A 16,371-nucleotide genomic window follows, 5' to 3' on the forward strand; every position below is an offset into this window, starting at 1 on the left:
CACAGACAACTTAGTGTATGTAAACTTCTGACCCACTGGAATTGTTGTACAGTAATTTATAAGTGAAATAATCTGTCTGTATACAATTGTTGGAAAAATTACTTGTGTCATGCACAAAGTAGATGTCCTAACCGACTTGCAAAAACTACAGTTTGTTAACAAAACATTTGTGGAGTTGTTGAAAAACTAGTTTTAATGACTCCAACCTAAGTGTATGTAAACCTCCGACTTCAACTGTATTTTTCACTGGTGCCATGACCCGGATTGGCAGTTGGGCTCAGCTCAACGGCCGGTGTCACTCACTGTGTAGCGAGTTTAGGAGGGGTGAGTGTAACGGAGTTAAGAATATACCGTAAACTCACTCCACAGCTAAGTTGAAAGGTTGCCGGTGGAGCTATCACATTAGATCTTTTTCGATAACTCAAGAGGTTGTTTACATTTTCAAGGAGAGCGGTCACATGTGTTTGCTAGCAGAGGAAGCTATACTGTTAGAAGCACACTGATGCCTGTTTCATTTGCATTGAATCTGTTACGTTTTATGATAATTTATGCAAATTTAAATGGTTTATAGTTTATAAAGGTGCTAGAGAATTAATTTGAAGTTAGAATAGCTTGAGCATTTTAAAGTTGGTCTTGTAGCTTAATTGGCCAAGGAGTAGGACCATTTTGAATAGCTATCACTGTATTCCAAGTGTTCTCATTCAAACCCATGACAATTTATGCAACTTTAAAATGGTTATAGTTCAAAAAGTATAAATAGTATAAAAATCTGAATATAATCAATCAAAGTTGAGCCAGTCTGCACATTCCAACATTGTTGATGGCTCAAATGTTTCAAGAGGAGTGTCTAGAATTTGTAAAAACAACTACAACAACAAACATTCAAGTTTATGGCCATTGAAATGTATTGGAGTTCATGTTAATATTGTTGTAGTTCAAAAAGTATGAATAACTTAAAGCAGGGGTGTCCTCTATTCATCACTTTTGGAATTTTCGATGCTCCCTGTCACATGGAATGACCCTGGAGAGACGAATCAGGTACGCGGAGTCAATATTTAATGAGGAACGAGACAGGAACAGCGTCAACATACAAGAAACAATTAATGCAATTAAGTGGGGAACAGAGCTGGTGAACTGACAAATATAGGGGAGGTAATAACAGGTGATGAGTGAGTACAGGTGAGTCCAATATTGCTGATGCGCGTGACGCTGGGAAGGCAGGTGTGCGTAATGGATGGTAGGAGTGCGTGATGCAGGGCAGTCTGGCACACTCAAGCGCCGGGGCGGGGAAGAGCAGGAGCAGACGTGACACTCCCTGAATGTGTAGCTTTCGTTTTGATCACTGTTAGCAAGCTGGACAGAGTGAAGAGAATATAAATGCAGGTCCATTATCATTTCTATGGCCCTGTGGGTAGGTAACGCAAGAGATGATAGGTGATACAGTACGTACTGTATGAGAGCCTTTGCTGTCAGTCATCCAATGATTGATTTCGTCTCATGGCACCTTTTTGATATGAAGAGTGAGGGTCATGAGTTCATGTGAGACAATTTTGTCTACTATGTGGTTTATTGGGCTTTGATTATCCCACCTTAAATTTTTAAGCTGCAGGCCCAGACCCAAATTTAGAGATATGCATGTATAATTATACTGTATATAGCTATATGCAGGCCTAGCTGTTTGTTAGGGCTCTTTATGGGAGCTGTTCATGTGAACACCTCCACTGTGGCAATAACGTCAGGTTACAAGGCCTTCAAGGTTGAAGTCTGAATTGGCCTATTACAGCACACACTGCTCTGAAGCAGACAGCCTTCCCTTCCCCTAGCCAGTGCACAGCCAGACAAAAAGGTTTCTGCTGCAGTAATGTATTCTGCTTGAGGCCTTCCAATCAATAGTTGTGTCCTGGCTGCTCATCCAATCACATCCACAGTGACCGGGCCAGACAACTGAGAAAGCTCTTACTGTAATTTATGGCATTTGGTCACCGCTTTATATAATGGATGCTGTAATATACGGTGTGTCCTAACAATGCTGTTATCCAGCTATTTCAGCCTTGGGTGTTGTAATACTACAGATGTAGGATCTTAATTGATCAGTACACCGCAGGAAATGCAGATGAGCGTTGTGATATACATAAATTCACTTAAAACCCACACTTACACACAGTTATTAACATCAGTGCACTTTTCACATAGTCTACTTTTGTCCAGCTAATAGCGTAACTACCAATCTAAATGTTCAAATCCTGTTGCAGTAGGATTATTTTTGCTCTGGCAACACTGGTCAAATTAAGAACCCAAATATGTATCACTGCTGGTGTTTAAACAAATATTATGCTCAAACATAAAACTACTGCATTTCTGACAATGGATGGATAAGGATAGTCTGTCAACTTTAATTGAATTAGTCCGTTTATTTGCTTATAATCAATGAGGACTTCTGCTCAGTGTGTGCATCTTGTTCGGTGTGTGTAGGCTTGCATGTGCGCTCATGCGTTTGTGTCTGTCCATGTGCGTGTGTATGTCCACCCCCCCCCCCCCCCCCAGCCCAGTGTGACTCTAGTGCAGACACTCACAATTTATTGAGCTGTCGCCATGGTTACCCCAGTGGTCAATATCAGGTTTGACTGATGGAACTCCTTCCAGGTGCTCCAGGATTATAATAAAAAATTATAAACTGGGGTGGTTGGTTTTAGCCCTAAATGCTGATCGCCTGAAAGCTGTGATATATCAGACCGTATACCACGGGTATGACAAAACATTTATTTATTGCATTTATAATATCAATAAGGTACCTTGTGGTTTGTGGTATTGTGGCCAACATACCACAAACCCCCTCATGCCCTATTGCTTAATTAGAGCGTGCCTTGGCGTTAATCTCTTTCCGCCGTTTCGTGAGCAGCTGCAGGTAGGCTAGTGCCTGCTATCTAGCTCCCAAGGAAAAAGAGCATGTCTTGCAGAGCATTTTCCAATCCAACCGCCGGTTCTGAGATCAAGAATGTGGATGTTGTGGTAATGGTGTCATGCAAGAGAGGATTTTGCCTGACGGGCCATGTAAATAAAGCCGGGAACGAACAACCACACTTTCATTTATTCCATCTGGGCTCGCTTTGTCGAAGACATTGAGCTGAAGTAATAAGATGTTTCCGTTCAGAAGAACAAGATGTAATGGCAACTGGATTTGTGTTGTGTTTGTGCATGTGTGTAGGCGTGTGCGTGTGTGTACACTGTGTACACAGTATGTCTGTGCTCTGCCAGTGCCACCATGTGTGATTCCAGTTCGCTGAGTTCAATTCCTCAACTGTCCTTCATGTTTAATGTCAGGGAGCGCCTCGAGGAATGGAATGGTGGCTTTGATTGCGAAACCTCATGCAGAAGGGTGATTCTCATGAAACTGGCACTTGGAAATAAAAACATTTGACGAAAAAGAAATATATCACAAAAATGACTAAGATTAGGAGCTGTATTTATCTATTTCACAATTATTGTTATGTTTATTGATCAGATGTTACCACAATTTTCACAACAACCAAGTAAAAAAAAAAAAAAGTTTTCAATGTCCAAAAAAGTTATAAACAAACATTGCTCCCCTACTGAAAAGGCCCGAGTTAAACATAACACTGAAAACAAATATATTTCAAATCAAATTATTAACATGTATTTGGTCATTTATCTCATTACCGCAACACATAACCTTTTCTGAAATTCTGAATTATTTGTGTAATTTTTATGTACACATATTTGGATAAAGAAAAGGCATCAGATTAAGCCATAATTGCTAAAGAATATGTTTAATTTTTCCTAATATTTCCTAAATATTGGTGCATTACTTTAATGATAAGCAGCTTCCGGAGATAACAATGAATATTTTGGTAATGAGTGTTGCAGTTTGCCATTACATTGAGAAACTGTACTGAGCTCTATTAGAGATTCATCATCAAATTATGTAATTTGGGATCGTATTGGCAAATGGCAGAACACGATATGCCTATAAAGTAACTAAATATGGGCTATGGACCAAAAACTGGCTTGGGATATCAAACAAATGTATAGGTAAGAGCTAAAACAGGTACGCATTTTAAAAGTTTTACGGTAATGAGAAACAAGTCCACAGACACTGTGATTTTAGGTAATAAATATTACAGTTGAATGTAAACTTCAACTAGTATTTATAGAAAAACTACAGCAACATATAGTTTTATTCAAATAAGTTTGGTTTTTCTTAAGTAAAATTGTATAAAATCACCAGAGAATTTTTTATTCGGATGCATTACGATAATGAAAATTTGGGGTGAACATGTTAGAATTGTATTTAAAATAAGACATCATAAACTGAGCACCTTAGTCTTCAGAATGATACACTATACAGTATATACAAAAGTATGTGGATACCCCTTCAAATTAGTGGATTTGGCTATTTCAGCCAAACCATTTGCTGACATGTGTATAAAATCGAGCACACAACAGCCATGCAATCTCCATAGACAAACATTGACAGTAGAATGGCCTTCCCGAAGAGCTCAGTGACTTTCAATGTGGCACCGTCATAGGAGGCCACCTTTACAACAAGTCAGTTCATTACACTCCTGCCCTGTTAGTGCTTCCCTGGTCAACTGTAAGTGTTGATATTGTGAAGTGGAAACATCTAGGAGCAACAACAGCTCAGCCACGAAGTGGTAGGCCACACAAGCTCACAGAACGGGACCGCTGAGTGCTGTGTCCTCAGTTGCAAATCTCAATACCGAGTTCCAAACTGCCTCTGGAAGCAACGTCAGCACAAGAACTGTTCGTCGGGAGCTTCATTAAATGCGTTTCCATGGCCGACCAGCGGCACACAAGCCTAAGATCACCATGCGCAATGCCAAGCGACGGCTGGAGTAGTGTACAGCTCGCCACCATTGGACTCTGGAGCAGTGGAAACACGTATTCTGGAGTGATGAATCACGGGTTTAAAGGATGCCTGGAGAATGCTATTTGCCCAAATGCATAGTGCCAACTGCAAAATTTGATGGAGGAGGAATAATAGTCTGGAAATATTTTTCATGATTCTGGCCTCTTAGTTCCAGTGAAAGGAAATCACACTACAGCATACAATGACATTCTAGATGATTATGTGCTTCCAACTTTGTGGCAACAGTTTGGGGAAGGCTCTTTCCTGTTTCAGCATGCCCCCATGCACAAAGTGAGGTCCATAAAGAAATGGTTTGTCGAGATCGTTGTGAAAAAACTTGACTGGCCTGCACAGAGCCCTGACCTCAACCCCATCGAACGATGAATTGGAACGCAGACTGCGAGCCAGGCCTAATCGCCCAACCTCCCTAATGCTCTTGAAGCTGAATGGAAGCAAGTACCATCAGCAATGTTTCAACATCTAGTGGAAAACCTTTCCAGAAAAGTGGAGGCTGTTATAGCAGCAAAAGTGGACCAACTCCATATTAATGCCCTTATGATTTTGGAATGAGATGTCCACATACTTTTGGTCATGTAGTGTAGTTCATTGTTGCAGAGGCATCATAGTTTTGCACCTCAATTTGCTGCTAACATGGTTAAACTGTCATTGAAATGACGTGGAAACAATATTGATTCAACCAGTGTGTGCCCAGTAGCAATTCATTTGTCAGCCTTTGGAGTGGATACATCCCTTTAGACAGGTTTTCTGAGACTATGACAAGAAAAGTTGTACAAAGCATCATATCAGATCTGAAATAAAGTTTATTCAAGGTGTGGGTGTCTTTGTGAATGAAGCTGAATGTTTTTCTATTGAAATATCACAGCTACACAACGTTGCACATCATCCTCAAGATGATTTGTTTTCTACATTTGGAATAGCAGTATTAGGAATGGCGGAAAGGGCACAAAACAAACTGAGTAGGACAAAGCCCTTAAGAATGAGTCATCACTATTTAAAGCTCTTTCATATATTCAACCTTTCGTTGCGCATTCTTTCCCTCTGCACACTATCACTGAGCTCCCATCAGAGGAGAGACAATGAGAACAGATGTACAGCCTGGAACATATAATCTCTTCTTGTTCCCTGGCTTTATGTTCCTTAAAAAAGACAGGGGGTCTATTTGATAGGCGCACAAGTGCAAGGAACTGGCTTACCAAAGACTGGCTTACTTACCAAGACAAATGATTCTTGAAACCATATCGACTGATATTTGTATTCACACTCAGCCCCCACGTATCTCCCCTCCCCCGCACCTTCACCAACAACCACCAAGAGAGAGAAAGCCTATTCATATACCCTGGCTCAGATGTCTGTGTGAAGGGAGAAGCCGCACGCTGAATCTCCCCTTCAAAGGACACTTCTGAGGTGGTTGTCCGCTTTGGTGGCCCGGAGGTTATTTCTGGAGAAATAGAGGTGAAAGCTGTGGAGGCTAAGAGGGTAGTGCCTAACCGATCCTCCATGTCTGTTATGTAAGGATGTATAAAGTGTTGAGACTGAAGTTATGTAAGATACACGTCACCTGCTCTGCCGGACACAAGGACCCATGGAACACCACTTCTCTCTGTGAAGTTGTTTAAACTTCAAAACTCAAAGACTGAGGTGGTTCATGTTAGGGATCTATCTACTCTATGTGGGGCAGCAAGTAGCCTAGTGGTTAGAGTGTTGGACTAGTAACCGGAAGGTTGTAAGATCGAATCCCCGAGCAGACAAGGTACAAATCTGTCCTTCTGCCCCTGAACAGGCAGTTAACCCACTGTTCCAAGGCCGTCATTGAAAATAAGAATTTGTTCTTAACTGACTTGCCTAGTTAAGTAAAGGTAAAACAAGTCGAGTAGGAATGGATGAGCATGTTGTGCTGTCAATGGTTGACCATTGATGGTAGTCAGTCCACTGCTCAGTCATATTCCTGGAGAGATCAGTGGAACAGACCCATCTCACGAGGTGGCAGTTTAGACCCTTCTCATTGTTCTAGAATTGCCTTTCCTTGCCTGTCTCCTTTCTCCCCTGTCTACAGAGATAAGCTGGCAGAGGTAGCCCAAAGATAATGACATTTACTCCCATCTGTTGATTCCCCGATGCTCCCTGATTTCTGGAGAGTCTGAGAAACACCACCCTGGCCTGACAAAGAGATGGACGAGAGACGAGGGGCGCATCTCAGCCAGGTCCTCTGGCCTGCCGTCTGGTCAGATAGGGTCATGATGCTATCGCCTCTCTCACCCTTCTTAAGCCATGTGTGAAGCATGCCACAACATCCGGGACAATAAACTAAACTACAGTGAGGGGATGGGCGGATAGCAGCGCCTCGTAATCCCAGCTGAGGGAAAGGCCACTAACAGGCTGTTTCTATCTCCTTTTTCTTCGATCGCCTCATCAGGAAGAAATGGGTAGAGTAAATGAATAGAGTAGCAGACAGTTTCTCGGGCAAAGACCAGAGATCTGTCTCGTGTTTCTGGAGTGTTTTCTCCATTTGCGTTTGATGTTTTTATACGTCTAAAGTGCTCAAAGGAAACAAAATGGGCTAAATGTGCTGCGAGTAAAAGATTGTCCAGCTTTTTCTTCTGTGTTTTGTCCTCTGAAAGCAAAAATACTTGATCCTTTCTACTCCTTTAGAAATCGTACTAGAATTTACAACACTTCCAACTATTTCGATAGATTACATTATTTTACTGGGTGAAAGGCTGAAATACTCATGTCATCACCATGGACATTTTTGTATCATTTGCTGTTTATGACTACATCATTTTCCACTGTACAATCAGGGTATGGCATGATGGACAGTACTTGTACTGTTCACCCTTGTCCTCAACTGCTGGATAAGGCCCTGAGTGTTTAAGAACACCGTGCTGGTTTCTTTAATAACACATCTATAAAGAAACCCTTTCTGTGGAGAAACACATCTATAGAGAAACCCTTACTATGGAAACTCTTTCTATTAGCCGTAAACACTCCGGTTCTTTATCTGACTAGCAGGACTTGGAGAGTGAAGAATGCTACACGCTTTTGGCACTTCACAGGCAAGAGACAGACTACACTACGATTCATGAATAAACCATCACAAACTGATGCCATAACGCAGATATGGAAATCCATACATGTAATGGAAAATCAACGTTTACTTACAGATATTACAGTGCATGGACACGAGGAAAGACATTGGCATAAAGGGTGATAGCTAATCTTCAATAGTAGAATATTTACAGTACAAAGTGTACTGGTAATCACAGAAGTCATATGCCAAACTGGTAATGAGGTGAGTAATAATGTAAGTAATTGTCGGACATGAGTCAAAAAAGGACTGAATAAAAGAACATGACCAAGATACTTAGCTGTACTTAAAGTTCAAAAGACGTTGTGTACAGACTGAAATGGCAAGCCCTATGAGTCACCCTGTGATAGGAGCAGCAGTGTGCTGGGATCATTTATTTAATAATACCTCATCTCATGATAACTAAAGTAGCCTAATTTGTATGTATTATATGCATGATGACTTGTCTTTGTTATTCATTACTAGGGTAAAATGGAGGCTCTGGCGTTTTTTCCCAGGGCCTTTCAGAGGAGGAGCTGATCTGTGTCCTCTCCTTCTCTCATTTTCCAGGACAATCCAATTTCCGTTCTTTCGTTCGCTCTTTCGTTCTTTCTTCTCTTTTAAATTGATATTTTTTTCCAGTATGAAGGACGTTAGTGGTTGTTTTGCGAGCCAATGCTACTCATTTCCAAAATCCTGAAGTATCCCTTTAAGGTTGTCTAAGGAATATTGACTGTCTACTTATGACTGAGATCAGTATATTGACACCCTCAGTGGTTGTCATTGTTCAGTGCTGGAGACCTGTCATTCAGGGACAGGAGATTGAAAACGGCACAAAACTGGATCAGCAAAAACTTCTCCTGCAGACAGTGGTAGATCTGCAGTTGCTCACTGTTAGATGAGTAATGTGCCTCAATCATGATGAGCTCGCCATGTGTGGTACATTGCTCTCCTAACAATGAGCTGGTGTAGCATACTTCTGTACATATAGTGTATGTGGACACCTCTTCAAATTAGTGGATTTGGCTATTGCAGCCACACCCGTTGCTGACAGGTGTATAAAATCAAGCACACAGCCATGCAATCTCCATAGACAAACATTGGCAGAAGAATGGACTTACTGAAGAGCTCAGTTACTTTTCAACGTGGCACTGTTATAAGATGCCACCTTTACAACAAGTAAGTTGGTCAAATTTCTGCCCTGTTAGAGCTGCCAAGTGCTGTCATTGTGAATAGGAGCAACACTGAGTCAGCCGCGAAGTGGTAGACCACACAAGCTCACAGAACGGGACCGTTTGGAACTCATTATTGTGTTCTAACCTGCCTCTGGAAGCAACATCGGCACAAAAACTGTTCATTGGGAGCTTCATGAAATGGGCTTTCATGACCGAGCAGACACACACAAGCTTAAAATCACCATGCGCAGTGCAGTGCCAAGCGTTGGCTGAAGTGGTGTAAAGCTCGCCGCCATTGGACTCCGGAGCAGTGGAAACGTGTTCTCTGGAGTGATGAATCACAATCCACCATCTGGCAGTCCGATGGAGGAATCTGGCCAGGAGAACGCTACCTGCCCCAATGCATAGTGCCAACTGTAAAGTTTAGTGCAAGAGGAATATTGGTCTGTGCCTGTTTTTCATTATTTGTGCTTGGCCCCTTAGTTCCAGTGAAGGAAAACCTTAACGCTACAGCATAAAATTACATTCCAGACGATACTTTGCTTCCAACTTTGTGGCAACAGTTTGGGGAAGGCCCTTTCCTGTTTCAACATGACAATGCCCCTGTGCACAAAGTGAGGTCCATATAGAAATGGTTTGTCGAGATCTGTGTGGAAGAACCTGCACAGAGCCCTGATCTCAACCCCATCGAACACCTTTGGGAAGAATTGGAAAGCTGACTGCGAGCCAAGCCTAATCACCCAACATCAGTGCCCGACCTCACTAATGCTCTTGTGGCTGAATGGAAGCAAGAAAGCCAGAAGAGTGGAGGCTGTTATGGCAGCAAAGGGGGGACCAACTCCATATTAATGCCCATGATTTTGGAATGAGATGAGCTCCACATACTTTTGGTCATGTAGTGTACTTCTTGCATACTTCTGGCAATATGCAAGGCAACTTGAAATTAAAAACTAACTTTGAAATTAAATCACCTCTTTGTTTTCCTTGTAATACGATTTCAGAGAGTTTTCAATTAAATAAGTGAATTTCTTGAACCTGAGTAAATATGATTTAATCACCAAATCCCTGTTAATTCCATTTATTCTGGCAGTTATTAAGAAAGCAGCGGTATGCATGTGGCTGGCTGAGGCTCCATGTTTATCCACCTGGCTGGGTTGGCTGTCCTGCACCTCACCTGGCTACTGGTCTTCCTCACACCAGATGTGGACTTAGCCCCCGCTGAAGGTGAACCTGGCTGCAATCAGGTAGGTTGTTGGTGTTTTTGAGGTTAGAAGAGTTGCAGTACTCTGTCCCATTGAAGTTTTACCAGTGTGTGGACTGTAAATAAATAGAACGAAGAGGTGATTTAATGTTTATTTTTAATTCACGTAGAGTTGGGCTTCTTGCTTGGATGAAGCTCAGGTTTTGTATTATGTCTCGTTCTCGTTCCACACTTCCACAATCGACACACACATTGCATGTGGACTGTTCCTTAAATGTGCACATGATTATGTGTCAATTAGCGTGGATGTGTTTAACTATACTATAGACTATAAGTCCCCACAAGAATAGTATTCTTTTTTTGGGGGGGACCAACTGCGGACATGTTGTTAGTCCCCACAAGGTCAAATGCTATTTCTAGTGGTTTTAGGATTACGGTAGAATTAGTTTTAGGGTTAGGTTTAAGGTTAGGAGATAGAGTTAGATTTAGGGTTAAGGTTAGGTTTTAAGGTTAGGGTTAAGGTTAGGCCCTAACATTAACCTTAACCCTAACCTTAGGGTAAGGGTTAGGTTTAGGAAAATATCATTTTCAATGGTTATAAATTGTGTGCCCCCACAAGGTTAGCTAAACAAGAGTGTGTGTATCTGTGACAGTGTATGTGTGTGTGTATTTGCTTTGCATGCCTGCAAGTGTGTATTTGTGTATATCCAGTAACAAATCACTTATGCCCCTGTGTGTATTTGTGTATATCCAGTAACAAATCACTTATGCCCCTGTGTGTATTTGTGTATATCCAGTAACAAATCACTTATGCCCCTGTGTGTATTTGTGTATATCCAGTAACAAATCACTTATGCCCCTGTGTGTATTTGTGTATATCCAGTAACAAATCACTTATGCCCCTGTGTGTATTTGTGTATATCCAGTAACAAATCACGTATGCCCCTGTGTGTATTTGTGTATATCCAGTAACAAATCACTTATGCCCCTGTGTGTATTTGTGTATATCCAGTAACAAATCACTTATGCCCCTGTGTGTATTTGTGTATATCCAGTAACAAATCACTTATGCCCCTGTGTGTATTTGTGTATATCCAGTAACAAATCACTTATGCCCCTGTGTGTATTTCTCCTCCGTCAGTACCCATCCCCTAACCTTTAAATCCAGATGCATTTCCTCCCCTTTCCTGGCTGGTTGGAAGGTGCTCATGCTGCCCTAAAGGTTAATTGATTTTCCTTCCCCTTGTGCAGCCTGCTCAAATCACACCAGGACAGGAGACTGAGTAATGGGGAAATATGCATAGCATGCTATACCGATTCTAACAGTTTGTTGAGCATTTGCCATATCCAGTGTTCAATCTAATCTGGACAGCACTGAACTACCATACACATTTTTGGAAGGACTGCAACCATTGTTTCAGAATCGATTCAGATTCAGGCACAAATTCAGATAGTTGTCTTTGATATTTCATTCTTCGATTGGATAAACTCAAACACCCATCCACACAAACACTTTCTATCAGCCTCTTCGTTAACCAAAGCCTGCTTGGAGATGTATGGCAGTAGCTGTCCAAGGGTTTGGTCCGATCAATCCCCAGTGTGTTTGTACCCGAGCCCCCGGCTCTCATTCTGAAGGATCGTTAGACGACACCAACAAGGAGGACAGGAGAAGGACCACAACAATGCAAGTCACTGTACAGTACACAAACAACCTCCATAAGGTAGATGTGACTGAATCACACTCCCACTACCTACTGCACTTACAAGGTTCCAACACTGAGCCTCAAATGGATGGAGAAAGAGATTGAGCTATTGACAGAGTGAAGAGGATCATTCTTTTTTTATGTAACATTTATTTAACTAGTCAAGTCGGTTAAGAGCAAATTCTTATTCACAATGACGGCCTACCCCGGCCAAACCCTAACCCGGACAACATTGGGCCAATTGTGCGTCGCCCTATGGGACTCCCAATCATGGCCGGTTGTAATACAGCCTGGAATCCATCCAGGGTCTGTAGTGATGCCTCTAGCACTGAGATGCAACACCTTAGACCACTGCGCCACTTGGGAGCCCCAGGGTTGATTGATTTCTCTCGGGGGAAACAGCGGCAGGGATCATGCGTTGTACATGACATGAATGTTATTTAACGGGCTGCCATGGCAATGGATGAATGAGGGTGTGTCAAGAGTAAATATGGGATCTTTACAGAGACGGACAGATTGACAGTGGGTACGTATGTGTACATACACACAATAATGCGGCAGTAGAAAATCCCCCAGCACACGAGGAGATATAGATGCATCAAGGCTTAAACAAGAGCCCCTATAATATTTCCACACTATATTGACATTGTTATCATCACATCAAACCGATTCCTCCTGTTACAATTCGTTTTTTGTTGTTGTGCACAGGTCCTACTATTGTGCATTTTGTGCTAAATGTATTTGTCATGGTATTATCCCAGACTCCGATGTTCCATACAGTAGGATCAGTGAGAGAAAGCCAGAGGTAGAAAGAGAGAGTGCCAACCGTCTCAGACACACACAGGTGTCTCTGCTAACATGAAGCCTCTCTTTCCCTCTCTCTCTCAGCTACAGCGGCTTTTGTTTGTCTGACTTGGCACCCTCTCTGTGACAGCCGCTGTTCGAGAACTGTGTCCCAATAAGTAGCAACTGTCTTATTTGTGAGAACAGCATCAAACCTCTATGCACTCACACTAGCACACACACACACACACACACACACACACACACACACACACACACACACACACACACACACACCTGCTACTTGAGAGAGCATTGAAGGATGAAAGCAGAAAAGCACTGTATCTGCCTCATGTCCAGGAGCTATTGAAACAGAAATCTGTTGATTTAATTTACTGCAGTGGGCTAAATCAGGGTCACACAGAGTGTTTCTTGGTAGTCTTCAACAAATCTACTTTGAAACAAAAGTATACACCTCAGACAGATGGTTATGGGCTTAAATATAAGGAACCTGTACCATGTCAGATATAGAGTTGAAATGCATTCAATTTTGAGTTTGCATCCCAATATTACATTTTATATACCCCATAGAAGAATGAAGTATAACAAAACAGTTTGACATAGAAAAACCGGATAAGAAATAACAACAAAGTTTTATTAATGATGAAATAATGAAAAATGAGGCCACTAGAGGGCAATTTAGTCATTTGACTGCAGGAACTACGGCAGTCGGCATGCAGTCCCCCTGCTGCCTACTGAGCTGACAGGTAATAAGTGTTTGAATGCGTTTGTGTCCAGGAACGGAGGGCCTGAGGGTATCGCAGTCCATACCTAGAGGAACTGCGTTCAGATGTCGGCGTTCGGCATGACTGAGTCCTCCAGGGGTGAATGCCAGCCCCTCTCTATTTTCAATGTCCATCCATCTCCTCTAATCCTGAGTGGCACGATGCAGAGACCTGTTTAGGCACTCATGGGTTTTGTCTACAACAGGGGGATAACAAAGCCCTCCTTTGTCAGCTGTTGTCTTGCAGCTAGGTTGGATCAATTGTTTCAGGGAAGTCAATCAACTAGTCAATTAGTCCACCCACACAGATTATTTCACACTCCCTGAAGCATGGAAGAGACGTCCAGCAGCTTATAACATAATGATACAGACAGACAAGTCAAGACAAGAGGAAATCTGTGTCTAGGTTGATAGAATTGTAGATCTGATCAACCGTTTTTTTATGGACACACACACACACACACACACACACACAAAAGTGTTACAATAAATGTAATGTTGATAATATACTTCTAAATGTGTCATTATAATATACAGTTCATTTAAATTGTTACCCAATATTATACTAGCACTACAGGAACAAAAACAAAATGTTTCAGTATATCTATGAGTCGACACATTCATCCAACTGACCATAAAACAGAGGGACGATGAAATATATCATCCCTTAAAACAAAAAAAAGACAAAAAGCAGGGCGAGACCAAAAAGCCTATTTCTTATATTGGCAGAGTCGTAATACTACCTGAGTGGCAGCATAAAAGCAATAAATAACATGTAAAAAAAGATCCCCTTTAATTGATAACCAGTAAGTACTTACTCGTCCGAGTAAATAATGTTCCAGCAAAGTAAATTGCTAAAGTTCACATCTGTTTACATAATTCCAGTGTTTAAAACATTTATACAGTATTCCCTATTAACATTTAGCATTTCTATTAAACATTTTCACCTCTCAAGTTACTGTAGTTCTGTATATCTCAATTATCTCTTACCAAAGCAAGTGAAGTGAAATGCAATGGACGATGGGTAATAATTTCTTCTGACATCTCTAGAAATAGAATTAGAACACACACGTATATCTCTGTGCCTTTATCTCTTCCAGGGAAATTGTTAAAGCTCTTGATTGACGTCGGACACAACAAAGCTCTCGATCATGTCTAAAGGAAAGGTGTTCAAGGTTAGACAATTTAGTACACCTCTGATAACTGTAGATCGCTTTTTGTCACAGGACAGAAGACAGATCACAATTGTTGCTGCATACACTGCCATGAAATTAGTTTCTTTAGAGATGAATCACGTCTGGATATTTGAATTGCTTCAATGAAGAGAACTAGCTCAGCCTAGGATACTGGGAAGATGTACAGCACACCAGTTTGGACTGCTGTTTCTATAAATGGCTTTGCCAATTAGTACAATATTTTCCAGATTGGAATGGCAAATCCATTACTGAGGACGGTGGTTCTGTCCTTCCCCCTATGCCTTCCAAGTATTCTCTGTGCATTGTTTTATAAAGGGCAGACTCTTTGGCAAATTCGTTTTAGACCCCCTGCCAGCCTCTTTCTTGGCCAATCGCCATTTATATTACTGCCAACAGGTCCAAGGAAAGTGCCAGTGTAATTACTGTGTGTACTTAGGGCTGTGATGTGGGTGCTCCTCACGAACACAAACAACATACAGATCTGCTATCTTAATTTGACTTGTGAATTAGTTTGTGGATTATAATTAATGGACATTTTTACAGGGGTTGATACATTTTTCATTTAGGGAAAATTAAGTCTGAAATTTTAGAGTGGAAATTAGAAGCCTTTTGAATCCTCGAACACACAACACGTTTGCATTTCTCTGCGACAACAGAGTGATCAAATTAAGATAGCACACCTGTACATGTACATGCACAGATGAATGCACATGTTCACACACACACACACACACGGTTGAATTAACATTTGTGCTCACAAACACGCACACAGTCACACACACCCGAAGAACACACACACTCCAACTCCTCTTCTCTATTTTAATTAACCTTCTGTCCCACTTGAATTCATTCACACTTCAATGGAGGGGGTGTGAAATCACCTTCAGAACCCTAAAGCTGCCCAACTATTGGCTGCTCCTCCATTGCCTCACCCTTCCTGATTGTCTCTCCCCTCCGCCCGACGGTTTGACGGACACATGTCCAAATGGCAGGTTAATAAACACGCATGGATAATAATGGCGCCGGACGGGATGGCTGGTGTTTTACAGGCTCATAACCAATTGTGCAATTTATTTGCATGGTTTGTAACTCATTTTGTACATAATGTTGCAGCTACCATCTTTTATGACCAAAAAAGAGCTTCTGGACATCAGAACAGCGATTACTCACCTCGAACTTGACAAAAAAAGTTTTTTTAATGAGTCCGATGCAAAGGATATACTGCTTTGTCAGGACAAGGCCCAAATCCCGTCATCTGCGTGTTGAAAAAGAGGGAGGAGGGTAGTGTGCCTTGTAAGAATTTGCCGACGAGTAGGTAAACCACCACTACCCTCCGTATTGTTGGCCAACGTGCAATCATTGGAAAATAAACCGGACTATCTACGATTAAAACTATCCTACCAACGGGACATTAAAACGGTAATATCTTAAGAGACGACTCGGATATCTCCCATATCTCCCTCACTAACTTTAAGCCGCAGCTGTCAGAGCAGCTCACAGATCACTGCACATAGCCCATCTGTAAATAGCCTATCCAACTACCTCATCCCCATACT

The sequence above is a fragment of the Oncorhynchus kisutch genome, linkage group LG9 (genome assembly GCF_002021735.2).
Source record: "Oncorhynchus kisutch isolate 150728-3 linkage group LG9, Okis_V2, whole genome shotgun sequence".
Taxonomy (NCBI): Eukaryota; Metazoa; Chordata; class Actinopteri; order Salmoniformes; family Salmonidae; genus Oncorhynchus; species Oncorhynchus kisutch.